General features: G+C 38.8%; 1 protein-coding gene across 1 annotated transcript in view; it reads right to left on the reverse strand.

Moving 5' to 3' along the window:
• The window catches only part of CEP128 (centrosomal protein 128), a 381,990-nt gene extending 375,387 nt beyond the window's left edge, over positions 1–6,603 (reverse strand). The window contains exons 1-2 of the mRNA XM_036274522.1: positions 6,488–6,603; positions 4,364–4,519 (exon numbers count right to left, since the gene is read on the reverse strand). The gene's annotated coding sequence lies outside the window, so the exon portion shown is untranslated. The remainder of the gene's footprint in view (positions 1–4,363; positions 4,520–6,487) is intronic.
• Positions 6,604–7,189: the final 586 nt, after the last annotated feature.

Consider the following 7,189-nt stretch of genomic DNA (forward strand, 5'->3'; position numbering starts at 1 on the left):
GGGAGGGAGGAAGAGAGTGAGAGAAACACTGATGAGTTGCCTCCCACATGCACCCAGACCAGGAATCAAACCCACAACGTAGGTAAGTGCCCTGACCAGAAATCAAACCTGCAACCTTTTCGGTGTAAGGCACGACACTCCAACCAACCAAGCCACCATGCAGGGGTTGCCACAGAATTCTTTTTTAAATTCCTCATATATATCATGTTCATCTCGTCATCAAGCCTATGCTGGATTCACCACCTGGAACATTCTCTTCATTCCTTTCCCCTTGGCTAACTTCTACTTTTTGTTCAAATCTCAGCTCAGAGGAAATGTCCCCTAGCAAGCCTGCTTTCACTGCCCCTACCCCTACCCTGGACCAAGTATCCACAGCGGATACCAAGTCATAACAGCCCAGAAATTGCTATCTGGGTATTCACTTGCCTGTCTCTCTACTAGACTCAAAATCTTACCAGAGACTCCATTTATTTCATCCACAGTTGAGTTTCAACACCTAGCATAGTAGCTGACATGTAGCTGGAACATTTTTAGATAAATTTATAATTAAAATTTCTTATTATCCTGTCTGATTAATCCAGAGACAAATATCAAAGTACAGAACTTTGCAATTAGTAAATACTAATTAAATAATTGTCAGGTAAAATGATTCTTGTGGGAAATGGCCTAGATTAATTATCTTAGGTCTTCAAACAATATAGATTAAACTGCAAAACAGTATAAATATGAACACTTGATAATGTCTTTTATAGAGAAAACAAGGACAAACATTTCAAATCCATTTGAATAAATGTGTTAAAACAACTGAATCAAATCTAGAAGGCTTGTTTGAATTATTGCAAATCACTTTAATTCATTATTGTCATCCACAGCTACCTGCATTCCTCAATTATTATTTATCTGTAATATAAAGCGCTGCACTCCAAATTACTTAGGTTCTTTATCATCTGGGTCCATTCTCAGTATTCTTTTAATGTACCAATTGCTGCTCACAAGCAAATCCTTTTTTTTTTTTTTTTTTGCCAATTTAAAGCCTTCACTTTCTCACCATCAAGCTTCTCCCTTCGTTCTACAATCTATAAAAGTGCTAATCTCTCCTGGAGGGCATTATGCTGAATAAAATAGTCAGAGAAAGACAAATACCATATGATTTCACTTATATGTGGAATCTAAAGAACAATACAAGCAAGCAAGCAAAACAGAAACAGACTCAGATACAGAGAACAGACTGATAGTTACCAGAGGGGAGCTGGGTGAAAGGTGAAGGGATTGAGAAGTACACATTGGTAGTTACAAAACCTCATGGGGATATAAAGTACAGCATAGGAAATATAGTCAATAATACTGTAATAACTATGTATGGTGACAGGTCGGTACTGGAAATATCTGGGGGAACACTTTGTAAAATACATGATTGTCTAACCACTATGCTGTACAACTAAAACTCATACCAAATAATATTGAATGTCAACTATACTTAAAAATAAAAATAAATTTTAAAAATTGCTTATCTCTTCATCCTTTAAAATAATAATCAGAGTTCACTTCTTCCACAGTGTCTCTTCCTCACTTATCCATTCATCCATGAGCTCATTCATTCCTGAACAATCATTCATTCATTTCTGAGTACCTATTTCACGGCAAACCCTGTAAAGAGTGTAGATTCTAAATGTTCATCAGCTAAATGGATTCATGTAACCACAAATATTCCCATCTGCCAAACATCTCACACACCAGCATTGTATTGGTCGGTGTTAAGGGTTATATGAATTTTAGGGAGGAATGAATATCTGATAAAGGGCCTGATAAGTCTCTTAGGATCATTCATATTTATTGAGTTAAAAAAAAAAAAAAAAAAGATAATAGAAACAAGTTTAGAATAAAAGGACAAATTCAGAAAAAAAAAAATTCATATCATATCCAAACCAAAGGATTCATCATCTCTCTAAAAATTTTTTAAAAAGAACAGTCCAGTAGTAAAAGGTGTAAAGGATATATAAACAGACAATTCACAGAATACAAATGACCCCAACAAATATATAAGGTACTTTATTTTCCTAATTAAAGAATCAAATTAAAATAATATGATATTCTCGTTTATCTGTTTTGTACAGGTAGAAAAAAGAAAAAAAAAAAGAGCTCTCACCACAAAGTCTGACAAGGGCACACCTTGCTGTAAGAATATTAACTAAAATACATAGCTTTTCTGGAGAACAATCTGGCAAGACAAGTAAAAAATAAGTAATATACATATATTTTGACCCTGATAGTCTACTTCTGTGTACAGGATGGGGCAAAAGTTGGTTTACAGTTGTTGGTATGGAAACTAACACAATAATTAATACAAGAATAAACTCGTTTCATGTGCCCCCCCCCCCGTATATTATCTTAGGAAAACAAAAGGCATATATATAAGATGTATGCATATATATCATGTAAATATAGAGTGCCCCCCAAAAATGTATACACAATTTGAATGATTATAAAGTCAATGTTTATTAATATACAGTTCATTATCAAAATTTAAAAGAATCTACAGAAATTTTTTTGTTAACGCCTGCTTTCAAATTGATGACCGTTCTGGTCCAGGCACTGCTGATAACGGGAAGCAATGGAATAGCAAACATCAAGAATCATTTCGTTCGGTGTTTGTGCTCATTCTCTTTCAGTAGCTGCCCTCAATTCATCTACTGTTGTCGGTTTTGCACCACAAAGTTTATCTTTTATGCATCCCCGTAAAAATGTCTAGTGGATAAATTTTCTTGTTCAAAGCTTAGTCTGGCTTCACCCATTATTTCAAATCAGTTAAACCTGAAAAGGAGTGAGAATTAAGTGAGTTATCAGCTGTTTAAATGTGTATACATTTTCTGGGACACCCTGTATGTATATACAGAGTTTCAATGCAGAATTATAGTAGCAAAAAATAAGAAAAAATTTTAAATCTATAGATAAGGGATACATTAAATGTAGTCATTTGGGATTCTAGGTAGCAGTTAAAAGAGACATTGTAGAATTTTATGTGCTGACATGTAATGTTACATTATTACAATAAACAAAGCACACTACAGAATGACATGAATATATTGAAATATTTCATATTAGAATCAACCCAGTGACATTACTACATGGATACCGTTGAGTTACTCTACTCTAGATTTTTTTATATTATCCCCAAATGTGTCAAGATTGCAGTTGAGGATTTGTGGTTATATGATCTTATCAGGCAGGCTCCTCCAGCTCTAAAATTCTTTAATTCTAAGAACTCTGTACAGCATGGATCTTGAACAATGGTATTACAAGGCCCCAGTGGGTTTCCTCTACATGTTCAAGTGTCCTTTATCAAAATGCAACATGAAAATGCTAAAAGTGTCCAGAATTTAAAATCTACATTGCAAAATTTAAGTTTTTAACACTACATCCTTGATTATGGATGACAATCCATGTTGAATATGTTCATTTTACAGAATTCACAAATTATAACGATTTCTTATCTCAATAATGTAAGAACCATTATATCTTGATAAAAACTAAGAAAGATAACAGAACCCTTTGAACATTTAAAGAGATAAATAACAGCCCTGGCCGGTTTGGCTCAGCGGTTAGAGCGTCGGCTTGCGGTCTGGAGAGACCCGGGTTCGGTTCCCGCTAAGGGCACGTACTTCGGTTGCAGTTTGTCCCCGGCCCTGGTTGGTCGTGCGGGTGGCAGCCACTCGATGTGTCCCTTCACGTCGATGTTTCTCTCTCTCTCTCCCTCCCACTCTATCTGTACAAAAAATGGAAAAATATCCTCGGGTGAGGATAAAAAAAAAAAAGAGATAAATAACAGTAATATTTGCTTATACTGTACTCTTAATCTAAAAATACTATCTATCAAATCCCACTAGAGGGCAATCATAGACAGCAATGGGGCCTCTTGTATTTGGCACAATTGAGATTTTTAGTCAAAACACTGGGGATGAAAACCACTCTCTGGGCTTCAGAATCCCAAGCAAATCATATAAGCTATCTGAGCCTCAGCTGCCTCATTTGTAAAATGAAGAATGTATGTGTGTGTGTGTGTGTGTGTGTGTGTGTATACACACACATATATAAATACACACACACACACACACACGCCTGGGATAAAACAGGTTCTCAAATACTTATTTAATGGAAACAGTTGCATCATTGTTGCTTTTGTTAAGGTGTCTAGTTTGTTCCCTTGAATTTTTGTAATACTCATGCACAATGTTCTATTTAATTTTTACACTACATGTTAAAAAGAAGTTTCTTGCCCCTCAAAAGCCTATTCGTTGATATTCCTTTCCACTATAAATATGCAAAAATGTGTTATTTCAGAAACACAGGGAGAAAGCATACTTACAAAGCACACCCCCAAATTTCCGTGTTGCTCTCCACTGAGCTCAGTGCTCTTCTTAGGCACATATGTCTGCCTCCTATCATTTCTTCATGAGGTTCAGGGCAAAAGGCCTAGTCAAGTAGATGATCTTTGGTTGCCCCTATACTTTCCCCAAACCACCTACAGATAAATGAAACAAGGGGTAAAACACACCCACACGCTTAAATTTTTTAAATAATAAAAGATGAAAATGAGCTCACCCTCACTATGTATACAGTTTATGTCATATCAGAGAACAGAGAAAAGATTTCTTGAGTCATGCAAAATCCCCACTAAACTCAAAGGAATTCTTCACATCCATGTGCCCAACCAGCATACTCTTCTCATTGGTTACTTCCGCCATGCCTGGTCGTCCCTTGGGCTGGCCAGATCACACAACTGTAGCCCAAGACTAGCTAAAAGTATTCTCTCTCAGCCCAGTCAGTGTGGATTGAGCATCATCCCATGCACTGGGAGGTCTCCAGTTCAATTCCCAGTCAGGGCACATGCCTGGGTTGTGGGGTGTGCAGGAGGCAGCTGATTGATGTTTCTATCTCCCTCTCCCTTCCTCTCTATCTAAAAACAAATTAAAAACATATTTTTTGAGAAAATTATTTTCTTTCAACATGCCTACCAGTGAGTAAACTAAGTAATGAATTAAACATGTTATTTCTGAATTTAATGACCCAATTACATTTCTAAGCCAGTTAATGACTACATGTTAGCACACCTAAAGGAAATATTTTATAAGTTGTCCAGTTCTTTCTATATTTAGTATTACAATTAAATAAGTAAAAGTAAAAATGTCTTTGGTTGTAAGGAAGGCTGTGGACAGAAATATTTTCAATTCTTGTGACTGTTTATAAAGCAGTCTGTAAGAATCCACAGAAAGTTATCCAGGGAAATGATAATTGTCCACATAAAAAGATCTGGGACTACATCTATAAACTACTTCAAGAAAAAAAGTATTCTGGAAAAGTTAATCAAAATAAACTGTGGAGGGTTCAAAGTGACACAGGCCTTACAGTGGTAGAGAGACATGCTCAGCACACAGGTTGTATGCATACTTCACTCTTCTAACAAAGCAGTAATCTTCACCCCATGAACTGAGTCACCAACACACCCCAATTTCTCTGTGCCAATATGAAGCTGCCCAAGTTTTAATCTTTAATCTATAGTGCACAACTCAACAGTCAGTAGCTCTTGAAATCTGGCTAGTTCAAATTCACATGTGCTGTAAATGTAAAATAAAAGATATTGAAGTTTTAGAACCATTAAAAGAAATCTCTAAGGCTGTAAAACATCTCAAGTTTCCATATGGATTGCGTGGTGAAATCAAAACATTTTGAATATGCTGTGCTAAACAAATTATTAAAATTAATTTCACCAGTTTCTTTTCACTGGTACAATGTGGGTACTAGAGACCTTAAACTTGCTTGAGTGGCTCACATTATATTTCTATTTGACAGCAATGTTCTGCATGATGAATAAAAATAAATAACAAATACTGAGCACGTCCCGTGTGCCAGGCCCTGTGCCAGACACATTGTACGATACTTGGAACAACGTTACAAAGCGGTTCTTTCTACAAGAAGTCTGCGGAAGTGACTGAGCTCCATCAAACCAATAAAGGTTCCGCTTGAGTTCAGCGTGAGGTGTTCCTACGAAATAACTCAAATCGGGCTGTTAACGTTGGAGCAACTACCATGTTACAGCGTCCCCCGCCCGAGCAGCAAACTTTGTGACTGAAGAACGAGTACAACTATATCCCAGGCCAGGCAAGTGACCGCCAAAGCGAGGCCATGCTTGACAGCTCAGGCCTCCGAGCGCCAGCGGCAGGACAAGCCGCGCAAGAGGACAAGAAGTTCACATTCCCTGGGTAACCTGGCGAGGACCTGACTGAGGATGCCCAAGCTGCGGGAGGGGGCGTCTGGATGCCAAGCACGCTGTCTCTCCCCCCCTGGCCCACACGCTACCGAGCCACGGCCCCACCCCGTATCCCCGCGCAGCCAGGGTCCCTGCCCCTGGGACAAGGAGAAGTGGGACTTAAACCGTCTACCAGACAGGGAAGTGGTAAAGAAAGGGCCAGGGGGCGGTTGGGGCAAGTACCTGAGAAAGAGGAGCGCTCCGGGTCCTTAGTGCCGGATCATCGCCGAGGCCCCACCCGGCTCCCACGGCCACCTGTGACCGAGAAGGTGCGACTGACCCGACGCTGCGGCGCAACGGACTGTGCTCTGCCCAGACTCGCAGCTATGGCAACTTGAACTAGCCGCCCAGCCGCAGCGAGTGCACAGGACCCCGCTTGTGCCGCTTGGCCCTCTGGGAGTTGTAGTCCGTCTCATCCCAAAAGCAAGGAGTTACTAAGGGACGCGGCCCTAGGAAAAACTGCAACTCCCAGGATGCCATACGACTGTCTTCGGATTATTTTCCCGGAAAAAGCAGGATCAGTTGGCACCTGAGGTCCTAGGACGCGCCTTCTAGCCCTGTTTTTTTTTTTTTTAAAGGGCCAGAAGCTTATATAAAAGAGGAACACTAGATAATGAATCAGAGAGCTGCCTTGGGCCAGACTGTAATTTAATTAGAAAAGTCCAAAATATTTTTTTTACTTAAAAAAAAAAAAAAAGAAGTTGCATTGCTAACACAGACTATCTTTCTGTTATTCCTTGGGGAACAGGCAGGTGTGATTTCCAGCAATGACATTAAAAATCCCCTTAATAATTAATAATCTCCTTAATCTAATGTCTTCTGGTTCACAAAATCTTAGAACTGGAAGGGAACAGAGAAGATGACCTAGCCAAACCTTTTAGGCCT

The sequence above is a fragment of the Molossus molossus genome, unplaced genomic scaffold (assembly GCF_014108415.1).
Source record: "Molossus molossus isolate mMolMol1 unplaced genomic scaffold, mMolMol1.p scaffold_m16_p_1, whole genome shotgun sequence".
Classification (NCBI taxonomy): Eukaryota; Metazoa; Chordata; class Mammalia; order Chiroptera; family Molossidae; genus Molossus; species Molossus molossus.